Raw genomic sequence first — 22,325 nt, 5'->3', positions numbered from 1 at the left:
AACAGAGGTATTTTTTGCAAAGTGCCTACCTGTAGATTTTGGCCTCTAGCTCAGACGGCACTTAGGGAAACCTACCAAACCTGTGCATTTTTGAAAACTAGAGACCTAGGGGAGTCCAAGATGGGGTGACTTGTGGGGCTCTGACCGGGATCTGTTACCCAGAATCCTTTGCAAACCTCAAAATTTGGCTAAAAAAACACATGTTCCTCACATTTCTGTTGCAGAAAGTTCTGGAATCTGAGAGGAGCCACAAATTTCCTTTCACCCAGAGTTCCCCCAAGTCTCCCAATAAAAATGATACCTCACTTGTGTGGGTAGGCCTAGCGCCCGCGACAGGAAATGCCCCAAAGCGCAACGTGGACACATCCAATTTTTTGAAAGAAAACAGAGGTGTTTTTTGCAAAGTGCCTACCTGTAGATTTTGGGCTCTAGCTCAGCCGGCACCTAGGGAAACCTACCAAACCTGTGCATTTTTGAAAACTAGAGACCTAGGGGAATCCAAGATGGGGTGACTTGTGGGGCTCTGACCAGGTTCTGTTACCCAGAATCCTTTGCAAACCTCAAAATTTGGCTAAAAAAACACATGTTTCTCACATTTGTGTGGCAGAAAGTTCTGGAATCTGAGAGGAGCCACAAATTTCCTTCCACCCAGCTTTCCCCCAAGTCTCCCGATAAAAATGATACCTCACTTGTGTGGGTAGGCCTAGCGCCCGCGACAGGAAATGCCCCAAAGAGCAACGTGGACACATCCAATTTTTTAAAAGAAAACAGAGGTGTTTTTTGCAAAGTGCCTACCTGTAGATTTTGGCCTCTAGCTCAGCCGGCACCTAGGGAAACCTACCAAACCTGTGCATTTTTGAAAACTAGAGACCTAGGGGAATCCAAGATGGGGTGACTTGTGGGGCTCTGACCAGGATCTGTTATCCAGAATCCTTTGCAAACCTCAAAATTTGGCGAAAAAAACACATGTTCCTCACATTTCTGTGGCAGAAAGTTCTGGAATCTGAGAGGAGCCACAAATTTCCTTTCACCCAGCGTTCCCCCAAGTCTCCCGATAAAAATGATACCTCACTTGTGTGGGAAGGCCTAGCGCCCGCGACAGGATATGCCCCAAAGCTCAACGTGGACACATCCAATTTTTTGAAAGAAAACAGAGGTGTTTTTTGCAAAGTGCCTACCTGTAGATTTTGGCCTCTAGCTCAGCCGGCACCTAGGGAAACCTACCAAACCTGTGCATTTTTTAAAACTAGAGACCTAGGGGAATCCAAGATGGGGTGACTTGTGGGGCTCTGACCAGGTTCTGTTACCCAGAATCCTTTGCAAACCTCAAAATTTGGCTAAAAAAAACACATGTTCCTGACATTTCTGTGGCAGAAAGTTCTGGAATCTGAGAGGAGCCACAAATTTCCTTCCACCCAGCTTTCCCCCAAGTCTCCCGATAAAAATGATTCCTCACTTGTGTGGGTAGGCCTAGCGCCCGCGACAGGAAATGCCCCAAAGCGCAACGTGGACACATCCAATTTTTTAAAAGAAAACAGAGGTGTTTTTTGCAAAGTGCCTACCTGTAGATTTTGGCCTCTAGCTCAGCCGGCACCTATGGAAACCTACCAAACCTGTGCATTTTTGAAAACTAGAGACCTAGGGGAATCCAAGATGGGGTGACTTGTGGGGCTCTGACCAGGTTCTGTTATCCAGAATCCTTTGCAAACCTCAAAATTTGGCGAAGAAAACACATGTTCCTCACATTTCTGTGGCAGAAAGTTCTGGAATCTGAGAGGAGCCACAAATTTCCTTTCACCCAGCGTTCCCCCAAGTCTCCCAATAAAAATTATACCTCACTTGTGTGGGTAGGCCTAGCGCCCGCGACAGGAAATGCCCCAAAGCGCAACGTGGACACATCCAATTTTTTTAAAGAAAACAGAGGTATTTTTTGCAAAGTGCCTACCTGTAGATTTTGGCCTTTAGCTCAGCCGGCACCTAGGGAAACCTACCAAACCTGTGCATTTTTGAAAACTAGAGACCTAGGGGAATCCAAGATGGGGTGACTTGTGGGGCTCCGACCAGGTTCTGTTACCCAGAATCCTTTGCAAACCTCAAAATTTGGCTAAAAAAACACATGTTCCTCACATTTTTGTGGCAGAAAGTTCTGGAATGTGAGAGGAGCCACAAATTTCCTTCCACGCAGCGTTCCCCCAAGTCTCCCGATAAAAATGATACCTCACTTGTGTGGGTAGGCCTAGCGCCCGCGACAAGAAATGCCCCAAAGCGCAACGTGGACACATCCAATTTTTTGAAAGAAAACAGAGGTGTTTTTTGCAAAGTGCCTACCTGTAGATTTTGGCCTCTAGCTCAGCCGGCACCTAGGGAAACCTACCAAACCTGTGCATTTTTGAAAACTAGAGACCTAGGGGAATCCAAGATGGGGTGACTTGTGGGGCTCTGACCAGGTTCTGTTACCCAGAATCCTTTGCAAACCTCAAATTTTGGCTAAAAAAATACATGTTCCTCACATTTCTGTGGCAGAAAGTTCTGGAATCTGAGAGGAGCCACAAATTTCCTTCCACCCAGCGTTACCCCAAGTCTACCGATAAAAATGATACCTCACTTGTGTGGGTAGGCCTAGCGCCCGCGACAGAATATGCCCCAAAGCTCAACGTGGACACATCCAATTTTTTGAAAGAAAACAGAGGTGTTTTTTGCAAAGTGCCTACCTGTAGATTTTGGCCTCTAGCTCAGCCGGCACCTAGGGAAACCTACCAAACCTGTGCATTTTTTAAAACTAGAGACCTAGGGGAATCCAAGATGGGGTGACTTGTGGGGCTCTGACCAGGTTCTGTTACCCAGAATCCTTTGCAAACCTCAAAATTTGGCTAAAAAAAACACATGTTCCTCACATTTCTGTGGCAGAAAGTTCTGGAATCTGAGAGGAGCCACAAATTTCCTTCCACCCAGCTTTCCCCCAAGTCTCCCGATAAAAATGATACCTCACTTGTGTGGGTAGGCCTAGCGCCCGCGACAGGAAATGCCCCAAAGCGCAACGTGGACACATCCAATTTTTTAAAAGAAAACAGAGGTGTTTTTTGCAAAGTGCCTACCTGTAGATTTTGGCCTCTAGCTCAGCCGGCACCTAGGGAAACCTACCAAACCTGTGCATTTTTTAAAACTAGAGACCTAGGGAAATCCAAGATGGTGTGACTTGTGGGGCTCTGACCAGGTTCTGTTACCCAGAATCCTTTGCAAACCTCAAAATTTGGCTAAAAAAATACATGTTCCTCACATTTCTGTGGCAGAAAGTTTTGGAATCTGAGAGGAGCCACAAATATCCTTCCACCCAGCTTTCCCCCAAGTCTCCCGATAAAAATGATACCTCACTTGTGTGGGTAGGCCTAGCGCCCGCGACAGGAAATGCCCCAAAGAGCAACGTGGACACATCCAATTTTTTAAAAGAAAACAGAGGTGTTTTTTGCAAAGTGCCTACCTGTAGATTTTGGCCTCTAGCTCAGCCGGCACCTAGGGAAACCTACCAAACCTGTGCATTTTTGAAAACTAGAGACCTAGGGGAATCCAAGATGGGGTGACTTGTGGGGCTCTGACCAGGATCTGTTATCCAGAATCCTTTGCAAACCTCAAAATATGGCGAAAAAAACACATGTTCCTCACATTTCTGTGGCAGAAAGTTCTGGAATCTGAGAGGAGCCACAAATTTCCTTTCACCCAGCGTTCCCCCAAGTCTCCCGATAAAAATGATACCTCACTTGTGTGGGAAGGCCTAGCGCCCGCGACAGGATATGCCCCAAAGCTCAACGTGGACACATCCAATTTTTTGAAAGAAAACAGAGGTGTTTTTTGCAAAGTGCCTACCTGTAGATTTTGGCCTCTAGCTCAGCCGGCACCTAGGGAAACCTACCAAACCTGTGCATTTTTTAAAACTAGAGACCTAGGGGAATCCAAGATGGGGTGACTTGTGGGGCTCTGACCAGGTTCTGTTACCCAGAATCCTTTGCAAACCTCAAAATTTGGCTAAAAAAAACACATGTTCCTGACATTTCTGTGGCAGAAAGTTCTGGAATCTGAGAGGAGCCACAAATTTCCTTCCACCCAGCTTTCCCCCAAGTCTCCCGATAAAAATGATACCTCACTTGTGTGGGTAGGCCTAGCGCCCGCGACAGGAAATGCCCCAAAGCGCAACGTGGACACATCCAATTTTTTAAAAGAAAACAGAGGTGTTTTTTGCAAAGTGCCTACCTGTAGATTTTGGCCTCTAGCTCAGCCGGCACCTATGGAAACCTACCAAACCTGTGCATTTTTGAAAACTAGAGACCTAGGGGAATCCAAGATGGGGTGACTTGTGGGGCTCTGACCAGGTTCTGTTATCCAGAATCCTTTGCAAACCTCAAAATTTGGCGAAGAAAACACATGTTCCTCACATTTCTGTGGCAGAAAGTTCTGGAATCTGAGAGGAGCCACAAATTTCCTTTCACCCAGCGTTCCCCCAAGTCTCCCAATAAAAATGATACCTCACTTGTGTGGGTAGGCCTAGCGCCCGCGACAGGAAATGCCCCAAAGCGCAACGTGGACACATCCAATTTTTTTAAAGAAAACAGAGGTATTTTTTGCAAAGTGCCTACCTGTAGATTTTGGCCTTTAGCTCAGCCGGCACCTAGGGAAACCTACCAAACCTGTGCATTTTTGAAAACTAGAGACCTAGGGGAATCCAAGATGGGGTGACTTGTGGGGCTCCGACCAGGTTCTGTTACCCAGAATCCTTTGCAAACCTCAAAATTTGGCTAAAAAAACACATGTTCCTCACATTTTTGTGGCAGAAAGTTCTGGAATGTGAGAGGAGCCACAAATTTCCTTCCACGCAGCGTTCCCCCAAGTCTCCCGATAAAAATGATACCTCACTTGTGTGGGTAGGCCTAGCGCCCGCGACAAGAAATGCCCCAAAGCGCAACGTGGACACATCCAATTTTTTGAAAGAAAACAGAGGTGTTTTTTGCAAAGTGCCTACCTGTAGATTTTGGCCTCTAGCTCAGCCGGCACCTAGGGAAACCTACCAAACCTGTGCATTTTTGAAAACTAGAGACCTAGGGGAATCCAAGATGGGGTGACTTGTGGGGCTCTGACCAGGTTCTGTTACCCAGAATCCTTTGCAAACCTCAAATTTTGGCTAAAAAAATACATGTTCCTCACATTTCTGTGGCAGAAAGTTCTGGAATCTGAGAGGAGCCACAAATTTCCTTCCACCCAGCGTTACCCCAAGTCTCCCGATAAAAATGATACCTCACTTGTGTGGGTAGGCCTAGCGCCCACGACAGGATATGCCCCAAAGCTCAACGTGGACACATCCAATTTTTTTAAAGAAAACAGAGGTGTTTTTTGCAAAGTGCCTACCTGTAGATTTTGGCCTCTAGCTCAGCCGGCACCTAGGGAAACCTACCAAACCTGTGCATTTTTTAAAACTAGAGACCTAGGGGAATCCAAGATGGGGTGACTTGTGGGGCTCTGACCAGGTTCTGTTACCCAGAATCCTTTGCAAACCTCAAAATTTGGCTAAAAAAAACACATGTTCCTCACATTTCTGTGGCAGAAAGTTCTGGAATCTGAGAGGAGCCACAAATTTCCTTCCACCCAGCTTTCCCCCAAGTCTCCCGATAAAAATGATACCTCACTTGTGTGGGTAGGCCTAGCGCCCGCGACAGGAAATGCCCCAAAGCGCAACGTGGACACATCCAATTTTTTAAAAGAAAACAGAGGTGTTTTTTGCAAAGTGCCTACCTGTAGATTTTGGCCTCTAGCTCAGCCGGCACCTAGGGAAACCTACCAAACCTGTGCATTTTTGAAAACTAGAGACCTAGGGGAATCCAAGATGGGGTGACTTGTGGGGCTCTGACCAGGTTCTGTTATCCAGAATCCTTTGCAAACCTCAAAATTTGGCGAAAAAAACACATGTTCCTCACATTTCTGTGGCAGAAAGTTCTGGAATCTGAGAGGAGCCACAAATTTCCTTTCACCCAGCGTTCCCCCAAGTCTCCCAATAAAAATGATACCTCACTTGTGTGGGTAGGCCTAGCGCCCGCGACAGGAAATGCCCCAAAGCGCAACGTGGACACATCCAATTTTTTTAAAGAAAACAGAGGTATTTTTTGCAAAGTGCCTACCTGTAGATTTTGGCCTCTAGCTCAGCCGGCACCTAGGGAAACCTACCAAACCTGTGCATTTTTGAAAACTAGAGACCTAGGGGAATCCAAGATGGGGTGACTTGTGGGGCTCTGACCAGGTTCTGTTACCCAGAATCCTTTGCAACCCTCAAAATTTGGCTAAAAAAAACACATGTTCCTCACATTTCTGTGGCAGAAAGTTCTGGAATCTGAGAGGAGCCACAAATTTCCTTCCACCAGCGTTCCCCCAAGTCTCCCGATAAAAATGATACCTCACTTGTGTGGGTAGGCCTAGCGCCTGCGACAGAAAATGCCCCAAAGCGCAACGTGGACACATCCAATTTTTTGAAAGAAAACAGAGGTGTTTTTTGCAAAGTGCCTACCTGTAGATTTTGGCCTCTAGCTCAGCCGGCACCTAGGGAAACCTACCAAACCTGTGCATTTTTTAAAACTAGAGACCTAGGGGAATCCAAGATGGGGTGACTTGTGGGGCTCTGACCAGGTTCTGTTACCCAGAATCCTTTGCAAACCTCAAAATTTGGCAAAAAAAAAACATGTTCCTCACATTTCTGTGGCAGAAAGTTCTGGAATCTGAGAGGAGCCACAAATTTCCTTCCACCCAGCGTTCCCCCAAGTCTCCCGATAAAAATGATACCTGACTTGTGTGGGTAGGCCTAGCGCCAGCGACAGGAAATGCCCCAAAGCGCAACGTGGACACATCCAATTTTTTGAAAGAAAACAGAGGTGTTTTTTGCAAAGTGCCTACCTGTAGATTTTGTTCTCTAGCTCAGCCTGCACTTAGGGAAACCCACCAAACCTGTGCATTTTTGAAAACTAGAGACCTAGGGGAATCCAAGATGGGGTGACTTGTGGGGCTCTGACCAGGTTCTGTTACCCGGAATCCTTTGCAAACCTCGAAATTTGGCTAAAAAAACACATGTTCCTCACATTTCTGTGGCAGAAAGTTCTGGAATCTGAGAGGAGCCACAAATTTCCTTTCACCCAGCGTTCCCCCAAGTCTCCCAATAAAAATGATACCTCACTTGTGTGGGTAGGCCTAGCGCCCGCGACAGGAAATGCCCCAAAGCGCAACGTGGACACATCCAATTTTTTTAAAGAAAACAGAGGTATTTTTTGCAAAGTGCCTACCTGTAGATTTTGGCCTCTAGCTCAGCCGGCACCTAGGGAAACCTACCAAACCTGTGCATTTTTGAAAACTAGAGACCTAGGTGAATCCAAGATGGGGTGACTTGTGGGGCTCTGACCAGGTTCTGTTACCCAGAATCCTTTGCAACCCTCAAAATTTGGCTAAAAAAAACACATGTTCCTAACATTTCTGTGGCAGAAAGTTCTGGAATCTGAGAGGAGCCACAAATTTCCTTCCACCCAGCGTTCCCCCAAGTCTCCCGATAAAAATGATACCTGACTTGTGTGGGTAGGCCTAGCGCCCGCGACAGGAAATGCCCCAAAGCGCAACATGGACACATACAATTTTTTAAAAGAAAGAAGAGGTGTTTTTTGCAAAGTGCCTACCTGTAGATTTTGGCCTCTAGCTCAGCCGGCACTTAGGGAAACCTACTAAACCTGTGCATTTTTGAAAACTAGAGACCTTGGGGAATCCAAGATGGGGTGACTTGTGGGGCTCTGACCAGGTTCTGTTACCCAGAATCCTTTGCAAACCTCAAAATTTGGCTAAAAAAACACATGTTCCTCACATTTGTGTGGCAGAAAGTTCTGGAATCTGAGAGGAGCCACAAATTTCCTTCCACGCAGCGTTCCCCCAAGTCTCCCGATAAAAATGATACCTCACTTGTGTGGGTAGGCCTAGCGCCCGCGACAGAATATGCCCCAAAGCTAAACGTGGACACATCCAATTTTTTGAAAGAAAACAGAGGTGTTTTTTGCAAAGTGCCTACCTGTAGATTTTGGCCTCTAGCTCAGCCGGCACCTAGGGAAACCAACCAAACCTCTGCATTTTTGAAAACTAGAGACCTAGGGGAATCCAAGATGGGGTGACTTGTGGGGCTCTGACCAGGTTCTGTTACCCAGAATCCTTTGCAAACCTCAAAATTTGGCTAAAAAAACACATGTTCCACACATTTGTGTGGCAGAAAGTTTTGGAATCTGAGAGGAGCCACAAATATCCTTCCACCCAGCGTTCCCCCAAGTCTCCCAATAAAAATGATACCTCACTTGTGTGGGTAGGCCTAGCGCCCGCGACAGGAAATGCCCCAAAGCGCAACGTGGACACATCCAATTTTTTTAAAGAAAACAGAGGTATTTTTTGCAAAGTGCCTACCTGTAGATTTTGGCCTCTAGCTCAGCCGGCACCTAGGGAAACCTACCAAACCTGTGCATTTTTGAAAACTAGAGACCTAGGTGAATCCAAGATGGGGTGACTTGTGGGGCTCTGACCAGGTTCTGTTACCCAGAATCCTTTGCAACCCTCAAAATTTGGCTAAAAAAAACACATGTTCCTCACATTTCTGTGGCAGAAAGTTCTGGAATCTGAGAGGAGCCACAAATTTCCTTCCACCCAGCGTTCCCCCAAGTCTCCCGATAAAAATGATACCTGACTTGTGTGGGTAGGCCTAGCGCCCGCGACAGGAAATGCCCCAAAGCGCAACATGGACACATACAATTTTTTAAAAGAAAGAAGAGGTGTTTTTTGCAAAGTGCCTACCTGTAGATTTTGGCCTCTAGCTCAGCCGGCACTTAGGGAAACCTACCAAACCTGTGCATTTTTGAAAACTAGAGACCTTGGGGAATCCAAGATGGGGTGACTTGTGGGGCTCTGACCAGGTTCTGTTACCCAGAATCCTTTGCAAACCTCAAAATTTGGCTAAAAAAACACATGTTCCTCACATTTGTGTGGCAGAAAGTTCTGGAATCTGAGAGGAGCCACAAATTTCCTTCCACGCAGCGTTCCCCCAAGTCTCCCGATAAAAATGATACCTCACTTGTGTGGGTAGGCCTAGCGCCCGCGACAGAATATGCCCCAAAGCTAAACGTGGACACATCCAATTTTTTGAAAGAAAACAGAGGTGTTTTTTGCAAAGTGCCTACCTGTAGATTTTGGCCTCTAGCTCAGCCGGCACCTAGGGAAACCAACCAAACCTCTGCATTTTTGAAAACTAGAGACCTAGGGGAATCCAAGATGGGGTGACTTGTGGGGCTCTGACCAGGTTCTGTTACCCAGAATCCTTTGCAAACCTCAAAATTTGGCTAAAAAAACACATGTTCCACACATTTGTGTGGCAGAAAGTTTTGGAATCTGAGAGGAGCCACAAATATCCTTCCACCCAGCGTTCCCCCAAGTCTCCCGATAAAAATGATACCTCAGCTGTGTGGGTAGGCCTAGCGCCCGCGACAGGAAATGCCCCAAAGCGCAACGTGGACACATCCAATTTTTTGAAAGAAAACAGAGGTGTTTTTTGCAAAGTGCCTACCTGTAGATTTTGGCCTCTAGCTCAGCCGGCACTTAGGGAAACCCACCAAACCTGTGCATTTTTGAAAACTAGAGACCTAGGGGAATCCAAGATGGGGTGACTTGTGGGGCTCTGACCAGGTTCTGTTACCCAGAATCCTTTGCAAACCTCGAAATTTGGCTAAAAAAACACATGTTCCTCACATTTCTGTGGCAGAAAGTTCTGGAATCTGAGAGGAGCCACAAATTTCCTTTCACCCAGCGTTCCCCCAAGTCTCCCAATAAAAATGATACCTCACTTGTGTGGGTAGGCCTAGCGCCCGCAACAGGAAATGCCCTAAAGCGCAACGTGGACACATCCAATTTTTTTAAAGAAAACAGAGGTGTTTTTTGCAAAGTGCCTACCTGTAGATTTTGGCCACTAGCTCAGCCGGCACCTAGGGAAACCTACCAAACCTGTGCATTTTTGAAAACTAGAGACCTAGGGGAATCCAAGATGGGGTGACTTGTGGCGCTCTGACTATGTTCTGTTACCCAGAATCCTTTGCAAACCTCAAAATTTGGTTAAAAAAATCACATGTTCCTCACATTTCTGTGGCTGAAAGTTCGGGAGTCTGAGAGGAGCCACAAATTTCCTCCCACCCAGCGTTCCGCCAAGTCCCCCGATAAAAATGATACCTCACTTGTGTGGGTACGCCTAGCGCCCGCGACAGGATATGCCCCAAAGCGCAACGTGGACACATCCAATTTTTTGAAAGAAAACAGAGGTGTTTTTTGCAAAGTGCCTACCTGTAGATTTTGGCCTCTAGCTCAGCCAGCACCTAGGGAAACCTACCAAACCTGTGCATTTTTGAAAACTAGAGACCTAGCGGAATCCAAGACGGGGTGACTTGTGGGGCTCTGACCAGGTTCTGTTACCCAGAATCCTTTGCAAACCTCAAAATTTGAATAAAAAAACACATGTTCCTCACATTTCTGTGGCAGAAAGTTTTGGAATCTGAGAGGAGCCACAAATATCCTTCCACCCAGCGTTCCCCCAAGTCTCCCGATAAAAATGATACCTCACTTGAGTGGGTAGGCCTAGCGCCCGCGACAGGAAATGCCCCAAAGCGCAACATGGACACATACAATTTTTTAAAAGAAAGAAGAGGTGTTTTTTGCAAAGTGCCTACCTGTAGATTTTGGCCTCTAGCTCATCCGGCACTTAGGGAAACCTACCAAACCTGTGCATTTTTGACAACTAGAGACCTAGGGGAATCCAAGATGGGGTGACTTGTGGCGCTCTGACTATGTTCTGTTACCCAGAATCCTTTGCAAACCTCAAAATTTGGTTAAAAAAATCACATGTTCCTCACATTTCTGTGGCTGAAAGTTCGGGAGTCTGAGAGGAGCCACAAATTTCCTCCCACCCAGAGTTCCGCCAAGTCCCCCGATAAAAATGATACCTCACTTGTGTGGGTACGCCTAGCGCCCGCGACAGGATATGCCCCAAAGCGCAACGTGGACACATCCAATTTTTTGAAAGAAAACAGAGGTGTTTTTTGCAAAGTGCCTACCTGTAGATTTTGGCCTCTAGCTCAGCCAGCACCTAGGGAAACCTACCAAACCTGTGCATTTTTGAAAACTAGAGACCTAGCGGAATCCAAGACGGGGTGACTTGTGGGGCTCTGACCAGGTTCTGTTACCCAGAATCCTTTGCAAACCTCAAAATTTGAATAAAAAAACACATGTTCCTCACATTTCTGTGGCAGAAAGTTTTGGAATCTGAGAGGAGCCACAAATATCCTTCCACCCAGCGTTCCCCCAAGTCTCCCGATAAAAATGATACCTCACTTGAGTGGGTAGGCCTAGCGCCCGCGACAGGAAATGCCCCAAAGCGCAACATGGACACATACAATTTTTTAAAAGAAAGAAGAGGTGTTTTTTGCAAAGTGCCTACCTGTAGATTTTGGCCTCTAGCTCATCCGGCACTTAGGGAAACCTACCAAACCTGTGCATTTTTGACAACTAGAGACCTAGGGGAATCCAAGATTGGGTGACTTGTGGGGCTCTGACCAGGTTCTGTTACCCAGAATCCTTTGCAAACCTCGAAATTTTGCTAAAAAAACACATGTTCCTCACATTTCTGTTGCAGAAAGTTCTGGAATCTGAGAGGAGCCACAAATTTCCTTTCACTCAGCGTTCCCCTAAGTCTCCCAATAAAAATGATACCTCACTTGTGTGGGTAGGCCTAGCGCCCGCGACAGGAAATGACCCAAAGCGCAACGTGGACACATCCAATTTTTTGAAAGAAAACAGAGGTGATTTTTGCAAAGTGCCTACCTGTAGATTTTGGCCTCTAGCTCAGCCGGCACCTAGGGAAACCTACCAAACCTGTGCATTTTTGAAAACTAGAGACCTAGGGGAATCCAAGATGGGGTGACTTGTGGGGCTCTGACCAGGTTCTGTTACCCAGAATCCTTTGCAAACCTCAACATTTGGCTAAAAAAACACATGTTCCTCACATTTCTGTGGCAGAAAGTTCTGGAATCTGAGAGGAGCTACAAATTTCCTTCCACGCAGCGTTCCCCCAAGTCTCCCGATAAAAATTATACCTCACTTGTGTGGGTAGGCCTAGCGCCCGTGACAGGAAATGCCCCAAAGCGCAACGTGGACACATCCAATTTTTTGAAAGAAAACAGAGTTTTTTTTTGCAAAGTGCCTACCTGTAGATTTTGGCCTCTAGCTCAGCCGGCACCTAGGGAAACCTACCAAACCTGTGCATTTTTGAAAACTAGAGACCTAGGGGAATCCAAGATGGGGTGACTTGTGGGGCTCTGACCAGGTTCTGTTACCCAGAATCCTTTGCAAACCTCAACATTTGGCTAAAAAAACACATGTTCCTCACATTTCTGTGGCAGAAAGTTTTAGAATCTGAGAGGAGCCACAAATATCCTTCCACCCAGCGTTCCCCCAAGTCTCCCGATAAAAATGATACCTCACTTGTGTGGGTAGCCCTAGCGCCCGCGACAGGAAATGCCCCAAAGCGCAACGTGGACACATCCAATTTTTTGAAAGAAAACAGAGGTGTTTTTTGCAAAGTGCCTACCTGTAGATTTTGGCCTCTAGCTCAGCCGGCACTTAGGGAAACCTACCAAACCTGTGCATTTTTTAAAACTAGAGACCTAGGGGAATCCACGATGGGGTGACTTGTGGGGCTCTGACCAGGTTCTGTTACCCAGAATCCTTTGCAAACCTCGAAATTTTGCAAAAAAAACCACATGTTCCTCACATTTCTGTTGCAGAAAGTTCTGGAATCTGAGAGGAGCCACAAATTTCCTTTCACCCAGCGTTCCCCCAAGTCTCCCCATAAAAATGATACCTCACTTGTGTGGGTTGGCCTAGCGCCCGCGACAGGAAATGCCCCAAAGCGCAACGTGGACACATCCAATTTTTTGAAAGAAAACAGAGGTGTTTTTTGCAAAGTGCCTACCTGTAGATTTTGGCCTCTAGCTCAGCCGGCACCTAGGGAAACCTACCAAACCTGTGCATTTTTGAAAACTAGAGACCTAGGGGAATCCAAGATGGGGTGACTTGTGGGGCTCTGACCAGGTTCTATTACCCCCGAATCCTTTGCAAACCTCAACATTTGGCTAAAAAAACACATGTTACTCACATTTCTGTGGCAGAAAGTTTTGGAATCTGAGAGGAGCCACAAATTTCCTTTCACGCAGCGTTCCCCCAAGTCTCCCAATAAAAATGATACCTCACTTGTGTGGGTAGGCCTAGCGCCCGCGACAGGAAATGCCCCAAAGCGCAACGTGGACACATCCAATTTTTTGAAAGAAAACAGAGGTGTTTTTTGCAAAGTGCCTACCTGTAGATTTTGGCCTCTAGCTCAGCCGGCACCTAGGGAAACCTACCAAACCTGTGCATTTTTGAAAACTAGAGACCTAGGGGAATCCAAGATGGGGTGACTTGTGGGGCTCTGACCAGGTTCTGTTACCCAGAATCCTTTGCAAACCTCAACATTTGGCTAAAAAAACACATGTTCCTCACATTTCTGTGGCAGAAAGTTTTGGAATCTGAGAGGAGCCACAAATTACCTTCCACCGAGCGTTCCCCCAAGTCTCCCGATAAAAATGATACCTCACTTGTGTTGGTAGGCCTAGCGCCCGCGACAGGAAATGCCCCAAAGCGCAACGTGGACACATCCAATTTTTTGAAAGAAAACAGAGGTGTTTTTTGCAAAGTGCCTACCTGTAGATTTTGGCCTCTAGCTCAGCCGGCACCTAGGGAAACCTACCAAATCTGTGCATTTTTGAAAACTAGAGACCTAGGGGAATCCAAGATGGGGTGACTTGTGGGGCTCTGACCAGGTTCTGTTACCCAGAATCCTTTGCAAACCTCAAAATTTGGCTAAAAAAACACATGTTCCTCACATTTTTGTGGCAGAAAGTTCTGGAATCTGAGAGGAGCTACAAATTTCCTTCCACGCAGCGTTCCCCCAAGTCTCCCGATAAAAATTATACCTCACTTGTGTGGGTAGGCCTAGCGCCCGCGACAGGAAATGCCCCAAAGCGCAACGTGGACACATCCAATTTTTTGAAAGAAAACAGAGGTTTTTTTTGCAAACTGCCTACCTGTAGATTTTGGCCTCTAGCTCAGCCGGCACCTAGGGAAACCTACCAAACCTGTGCATTTTTGAAAACTAGAGACCTAGGGGAATCCAAGATGGGGTGACTTGTGGGGCTCTGACCAGGTTCTGTTACCCAGAATCCTTTGCAAACCTCAACATTTGGCTAAAAAAACACATGTTCCTCACATTTCTGTGGCAGAAAGTTTTAGAATCTGAGTGGAGCCACAAATATCCTTCCACCCAGCGTTCCCCCAAGTCTCCCGATAAAAATGATACCTCACTTGTGTGGGTAGGCCTAGCGCCCGCGACAGGAAATGCCCCAAAGCGCAACGTGGACACATCCAATTTTTTGAAAGAAAACAGAGGTGTTTTTTGCAAAGTGCCTACCTGTAGATTTTGGCCTCTAGCTCAGCCGGCACTTAGGGAAACCTACCAAACCTGTGCATTTTTTAAAACTAGAGACCTAGGGGAATCCACGATGGGGTGACTTGTGGGGCTCTGACCAGGTTCTGTTACCCAGAATCCTTTGCAAACCTCGAAATTTTGCAAAAAAAAACACATGTTCCTCACATTTCTGTTGCAGAAAGTTCTGGAATCTGAGAGGAGCCACAAATTTCCTTTCACCCAGCGTTCCCCCAAGTCTCCCCATAAAAATGATACCTCACTTGTGTGGGTAGGCCTAGCGCCCGCGACAGGAAATGCCCCAAAGCGCAACGTGGACACATCCAATTTTTTGAAAGAAAACAGAGGTGTTTTTTGCAAAGTGCCTACCTGTAGATTTTGGCCTCTAGCTCAGCCGGCACCTAGGGAAACCTACCATACCTGTGCATTTTTTAAAACTAGAGACCTAGGGGAATCCAAGATGGGGTGACTTGTGGGGCTCTGACCAGGTTCTGTTACCCAGAATCCTTTGCAAACCTCAACATTTGGCTAAAAAAACACATGTTCCTCACATTTCTGTGGCAGAAAGTTTTGGAATCTGAGAGGAGCCACAAATATCCTTCCACCGAGCGTTCCCCCAAGTCTCCCGATAAAAATGATACCTCACTTGTGTTGGTAGGCCTAGCGCCCGCGACAGGAAATGCCCCAAAGCGCAACGTGGACACATCCAATTTTTTGAAAGAAAACAGAGGTGTTTTTTGCAAAGTGCCTACCTGTAGATTTTGGCCTCTAGCTCAGCCGGCACTTAGGGAAACCTACCAAACCTGTGCATTTTTGAATTCTAGAGACCTAGGGGAATCCACGATGGGGTGACTTGTGGGGCTCTGACCAGGTTCTGTTACCCAGAATCCTTTACAAACCTCAAAATCTTGCTAAAAAAACACATGTTCCTCACATTTTTGTGGCAGAAAGTTCTGGAATCTGAGAGGAGCCACAAATTTCCTTCCACGCAGCGTTCCCCCAAGTCTCCCGATAAAAATGATATGTCACTTGTGTGGGTAGGCCTAGCGCCCGCGACAGGAAATGCCCCAAAGCGCAACGTGGACACATCTAATTTTTTGAAAGAAAACAGAGGTGTTTTTTGCAAAGTGCCTACCTGTAGATTTTGGCCTCTAGCTCAGCCGGCACCAAGGGAAACCTACCAAACCTGTGCATTTTTGAAAACTAGAGACCTAGGGGAATCCACGATGGGGTGACTTGTGGGGCTCTGACCAGGTTCTGTTACCCAGAATCCTTTGCAAACCTCAAAATTTGGCTAAAAAAACACATGTTCCTCACATTTTTGTGGCAGAAAGTTCTGGAATCTGAGAGGAGCCACAAATTTCCTTCCACGCAGCGTTCCCCCAAGTCTCCCGATAAAAATGATACCTCACTTGTGTGGGTAGGCCTAGCGCCCGCGACAGGAAATGCCCCAAAGCGCAACGTGGACACATCCAATTTTTTTAAAGAAAACAGAGGTGTTTTTTGCAAAGTGCCTACCTGTAGATTTTGGCCTCTAGCTCAGCCGGCACCTAGGGAAACCTACCAAACCTGTGCATTTTTGAAAACTAGAGACCTAGGGGAATCCAAGATGGGGTGACTTGTGGGGCTCTGACCAGGTTCTGTTACCCAGAATCCTTTGCAAACCTCAACATTTGGCTAAAAAAACACATGTTCCTCACATTTCTGTGGCAGAAAGTTTTGGAATCTGAGAGGAGCTACAAATATCCTTCCACCGAGCGTTCCCCCAAGTCTCCCGATAAAAATGATACCTCACTTGTGTTGGTAGGCCTAGCGCCCGCGACAGGAAATGCCCCAAAGCGCAACGTGGACACATCCAATTTTTTGAAAGAAAACAGAGGTGTTTTTTGCAAAGTGCCTACCTGTAGATTTTGGCCTCTAGCTCAGCCGGCACTTAGGGAAACCTACCAAACCTGTGCATTTTTGAATTCTAGAGACCTAGGGGAATCCACGATGGGGTGACTTGTGGGGCTCTGACCAGGTTCTGTTACCCAGAATCCTTTACAAACCTCAATATTTTGCTAAAAAAACACATGTTCCTCACATTTCTGATGCAGAAAGTTCTGGAATCAGAGAGGAGCCACAAATTTCCTTTCACCCAGCGTTCCCCAAAGTCTCCCAATAAAAATGATACCTCACTTGTGTGGGTAGGCCTAGCGCCCGCGACAGGAAATGCCAGAAAGCGCAACGTGGACACATCCAATTTTTTGAAAGAAAACAGAGGTGTTTTTTGCAAAGTGCCTACCTGTAGATTTTGGCCTCTAGCTCAGCCGGCACATAGGGAAACCTACCAAAACTGTGCATTTTTGAAAACTAGAGACCTAGGGGAATCCAAGATGGGGTGACTTGTGGGGCTCTGACCAGGTTCTGTTACCCAGAATCCTTTGCAAACCTCAAAATTTGGCTAAAAAAACACATGTTCCTCACATTTCTGTGGCAGAAAGTTTTGGAATCTGAGAGGAGCCACAAATATCCTTCCACCCAGCGTTCCCCCAAGTCTCCCGATAAAAATGAAACCTCACTTGTGTGGGTAGGCCTAGCGCCCGCGACAGGAAATGCCCCAAAGCGCAACGTGGACACATCCAATTTTTTGAAAGAAAACAGAGGTGTTTTTTGCAAAGTGCCTACCTGTAGATTTTGGCCTCTAGCTCAGCCGGCACTTAGGGAAACCAACCAAACCTGTGCACTTTTGAAAACTAGAGACATAGGGGAATCCACGATTGGGTGACTTGTGGGGCTCTGACCAGGTTCTGTTACCCAGAATCCTTTGCAAACCTCGAAATTTGGCTAAAAAATCACATGTTCCTCACATTTCTGTTGCAGAAAGTTCTGGAATCTGAGAGGAGCCACAAATTTCCTTTCACCCAGCGTTCCCACAAGTCTCCCAATAAAAATGATACCTCACTTGTGTGGGTAGGCCTAGCGCCCGCGACAGGAAATGCCCCAAAGCGCAACGTGGACACATCCAATTTTTTGAAAGAAAACAGAGGTGTTTTTTGCAAAGTGCCTACCTGTAGATTTTGGCCTCTAGCTCAGCCGGCACCTAGGGAAACCTACCAAACCTGTGCATTTTTGAAAACTAGAGACCTAGGGGAATACAAGATGGGGTGACTTGTGGGGCTCTGACCAGGTTCTGTTACCCAGAATCCTTTGCAAACCTCAAAATTTGGCTAAAAAAACACATGTTCCTCACATTTTTGTGGCAGAAAGTTCTGGAATCTGAGAGGAGCCACAAATTTCCTTCCACGCAGCGTTCCCCCAAGTCTCCCGATAAAAATGATACCTCACTTGTGTGGGTAGGCCTAGCGCCCGTGACAGGAAATGCCCCAAAGCGCAACGTGGACACATTCAATTTTTTGAAAGAAAACAGAGGTGTTTTTTGCAAAGTGCCTACCTGTAGATTTTGGCCTCTAGCTCAGCCGGCACCAAGGGAAACCTACCAAACCTGTGCATTTTTGAAAACTAGAGACCTAGGGGAATCCACGATGGGGTGACTTATGGGGCTCTGACCAGGTTCTGTTACCCAGAATCCTTTGCAAACTTCTAAATTTTGCTAAAAAAACACATGTTCCTCTCATTTCTGTTGCAGAAAGTTCTGGAATCTGAGAGGAGCCACAAATTTCCTTTCACCCAGCGTTCCCCCAAGTCTCCCAATAAAAATGATACCTCACTTGTGTGGGTAGGCCTAGCGCCCGCGACAGGAAATGCCCCAAAGCGCAACGTGGACACATCCAATTTTTTGAAAGAAAACAGAGGTGTTTTTTGCAAAGTGCCTACCTGTAGATTTTGGCCTCTAGCTCAGCCGGCACCTAGGGAAACCTACCAAACCTGTGCATTTTTGAAAACTAGAGACCTAGGGGAATCCAAGATGGGGTGACTTGTGGGGCTCTGACCAGGTTCTGTTACCCAGAATCCTTTGCAAACCTCAAAATTTGGCTAAAAAAACACATGTTCCTCACATTTCTGTGGCAGAAAGTTTTGGAATCTGAGAGGAGCCACAAATATCCTTCCACCCAGCGTTCCCCCAAGTCTCCCGATAAAAATGAAACCTCACTTGTGTGGGTAGGCCTAGCGCCCGCGACAGGAAATGCCCCAAAGCGCAACGTGGACACATCCAATTTTTTGAAAGAAAACAGAGGTGTTTTTTGCAAAGTGCCTACCTGTAGATTTTGGCCTCTAGCTCAGCTGGCACTTAGGGAAACCAACCAAACCTGTGCACTTTTGAAAACTAGAGACCTAGGGGAATCCACGATTGGGTGACTTGTGGGGCTCTGACCAGGTTCTGTTACCCAGAATCCTTTGCAAACCTCGAAATTTGGCTAAAAAATCACATGTTCCTCACATTTCTGTTGCAGAAAGTTCTGGAATCTGAGAGGAGCCACAAATATCCTTTCACCCAGCGTTCCCACAAGTCTCCCAATAAAAATGATACCTCACTTGTGTGGGTAGGCCTAGCGCCCGCGACAGGAAATGCCCCAAAGCGCAACGTGGACACATCCAATTTTTTGAAAGAAAACAGAGGTGTTTTTTGCAAAGTGCCTACCTGTAGATTTTGGCCTCTAGCTCAGCTGGCACCTAGGGAAACCTACCAAACCTGTGCATTTTTGAAAACTAGAGACCTAGGGGAATACAAGATGGGGTGACTTGTGGGGCTCTGACCAGGTTCTGTTACCCAGAATCCTTTGCAAACCTCAAAATTTGGCTAAAAAAACACATGTTCCTCACATTTTTGTGGCAGAAAGTTCTGGAATCTGAGAGGAGCCACAAATTTCCTTCCACGCAGCGTTCCCCCAAGTCTCCCGATAAAAATGATACCTCACTTGTGTGGGTAGGCCTAGCGCCCGTGACAGGAAATGCCCCAAAGCGCAACGTGGACACATCCAATTTTTTGAAAGAAAACAGAGGTGTTTTTTGCAAAGTGCCTACCTGTAGATTTTGGCCTCTAGCTCAGCCAGCACCAAGGGAAACCTACCAAACCTGTGCATTTTTGAAAACTAGAGACCTAGGGGAATCCACGATGGGGTGACTTGTGGGGCTCTGACGAGGTTCTGTTACCCAGAATCCTTTGCAAACCTCGAAATTTTGCTAAAAAAACACATGTTCCTCACATTTCTGTTGCAGAAAGTTCTGGAATCTGAGAGGAGCCACAAATTTCCTTTCACCCAGCGTTCCCCCAAGTCTCCCAATAAAAATGATACCTCACTTGTGTGGGTAGGCCTAGCGCCCGCGACAGGAAATGCCCCAAAGCGCAACGTGGACACATCCAATTTTTTGAAAGAAAACAGAGGTGTTTTTTGCAAAGTGCCTACCTGTAGATTTTGGCCTCTAGCTCAGCCGGCACCTAGGGAAACCTACCAAACCTGTGCATTTCTGAAAACTAGAGACCTAGGGGAATCCAAGATGGGGTGACTTGTGGGGCTCTGACCAGGTTCTGTTACCCAGAATCCTTTGCAAACCTCAAAATTTGGCTAAAAAAACACATGTTCCTCACATTTTTGTGGCAGAAAGTTCTGGAATCTGAGAGGAGCCACAAATTTCCTTCCACGCAGCGTTCCCCCAAGTCTCCCGATAAAAATGATACCTCACTTGTGTGGGTAGGCCTATCGCCCGCGACAGGATATGCCCCAAAGCTCAACGTGGACACATCCAATTTTTTGAAAGAAAACAGAGGTGTTTTTTGCAAAGTGCCTACCTGTAGATTTTGGCCTCTAGCTCAGCCGGCACCTAGGGAAACCTACCAAACCTGCGCATTTTTGAAAACTAGAGACCTAGGGGAATCCAAGATGGGGTGACTTGTGGGGCTCTGACCAGGTTCTGTTACCCAGAATCCTTTGCAAACCTCAAAATTTGGCTAAAAAAAACACATGTTCCTCACATTTCTGTGGCAGAAAGTTCTGGAATCTGAGAGGAGCCACAAATTTCCTTCCACCCAGCTTTCCCCCAAGTCTCCCAATAAAAATTATACCTCACTTGTGTGGGTAGGCCTAGCGCCCGCGACAGGAAATGCCCCAAAGCGCAACGTGGACACATCCAATTTTTTGAAAGAAAACAGAGGTGTTTTTTGCAAAGTGCCTACCTGTAGATTTTGGCCTGTAGCTCAGCCGGCACCTAGGGAAACCTACCAAACCTGAGCATTTTTGAGAACTAGAGACCTAGGGGAATCCAAGATGGGGTGACTTGTGGGGCTCTGACTAGGTTCTGTTACCCAGAATCCTTTGCAAACCTCAAAATTTGGCTAAAAAAACACATGTTCCTCACATTTCTGTGGCAGAAAGTTTTGGAATCTGAGAGGAGTCACAAATATCCTTCCACCCAGCGTTCCCCCAAGTCTCCCGATAAAAATGATACCTCACTTGTGTGGGTAGGCCTAGCGCCCGCGACAGGAAATACCCCAAAGCGCAACGTGGACACATCGAATTTTTTGAAAGAAAACAGAGGTGTTTTTTGCAAAGTGCCTACCTGTAGATTTTGGCCTCTAGCTCAGCCGGCACTTAGGGAAACCTACCAAACCTGTGCATTTTTGAAAACTAGAGACCTAGGGGAATCCAAGATGGGGTGACTTGTGGGGCTCTGACCAGGTTCTGTTACCCAGAATCCTTTGCAAACCTCGAAATTTGGCTAAAAAAACACATGTTCCTCACATTTTTGTGGCAGAAAGTTCTGGAATCTGAGAGGAGCCACAAATATCCTTCCACCCAGCGTTCCCCCAAGTCTCCCGATAAAAATGATACCTCACTTGTGTGGGTAGACCTAGCGCCCGCGACAGGAAATGCCCCAAAGCGCAACGTGGACACATCCAATTTTTTGAAAGAAAACAGAGGTGTTTTTTGCAAAGTGCCTACCTGTAGATTTTGGCCTCTAGCTCAGCCGGCACCTAGGGAAACCTACCAAACCTGTGCATTTTTGAAAACTAGAGACCTAGGGGAATCCAAGATGGGGTGACTTGTGGGGCTCTGAATAGGTTCTGTTACCCAGAATCCTTTGCAAACCTCAAAATTTGGCTAATAAAACACATGTTCCTCACATTTTTGTTTGCCGAAAGTTCTGGAATCTGAGAGGAGCCACAAATTTCCTTCCACGCAGCGTTCCCCCAAGTCTCCTGATAAAAATGATACCTCACTTGTGTGGGTAGGCCTAGCGCCCGCGACAGGAAATGCCCCAAAGCGCAACGTGGACGCATCCAATTTTTTGAAAGAAAACAGAGGTGTTTTTTGCAAAGTGCCTACCTGTAGATTTTGGCCTCTAGCTCAGCCGGCACCTAGGGAAACCTACCAAACCTGTGCATTTTTGAAAACTAGAGACCTAGGGGAATCCAAGATGGGGTGACTTGTGGGGCTCTGACCAGGTTCTGTTACCCAAAATCCTTTGCAAACCTCAACATTTGGCTAAAAAAACACATGTTCCTCACATTTCTGTGGCAGAAATTTTTGGAATCTGAGAGGAGCCACAAATATCCTTCCGCCCAGCGTTCCCCCAAGTCTTCCGATAAAAATGATACCTCACTTGTGTGGGTAGGCCTAGCGCCCGCGACAGGAAATGCCCCAAAGCGCAACGTGGACACATCCAATTTTTTGAAAGAAAACAGGTGTTTTTTGCAAACTGCCTACCTGTAGATTTTGGCCTCTAGCTCAGCCGGTACTTAGGGAAACCTACCAAACCTGTGCATTTTTGAAAACTA

Source organism: Pleurodeles waltl, chromosome 3_1 (genome assembly GCF_031143425.1).
Source record: "Pleurodeles waltl isolate 20211129_DDA chromosome 3_1, aPleWal1.hap1.20221129, whole genome shotgun sequence".
Taxonomy (NCBI): domain Eukaryota; kingdom Metazoa; phylum Chordata; class Amphibia; order Caudata; family Salamandridae; genus Pleurodeles; species Pleurodeles waltl.
Note: the sequence above shows the minus strand (reverse complement) of the source record.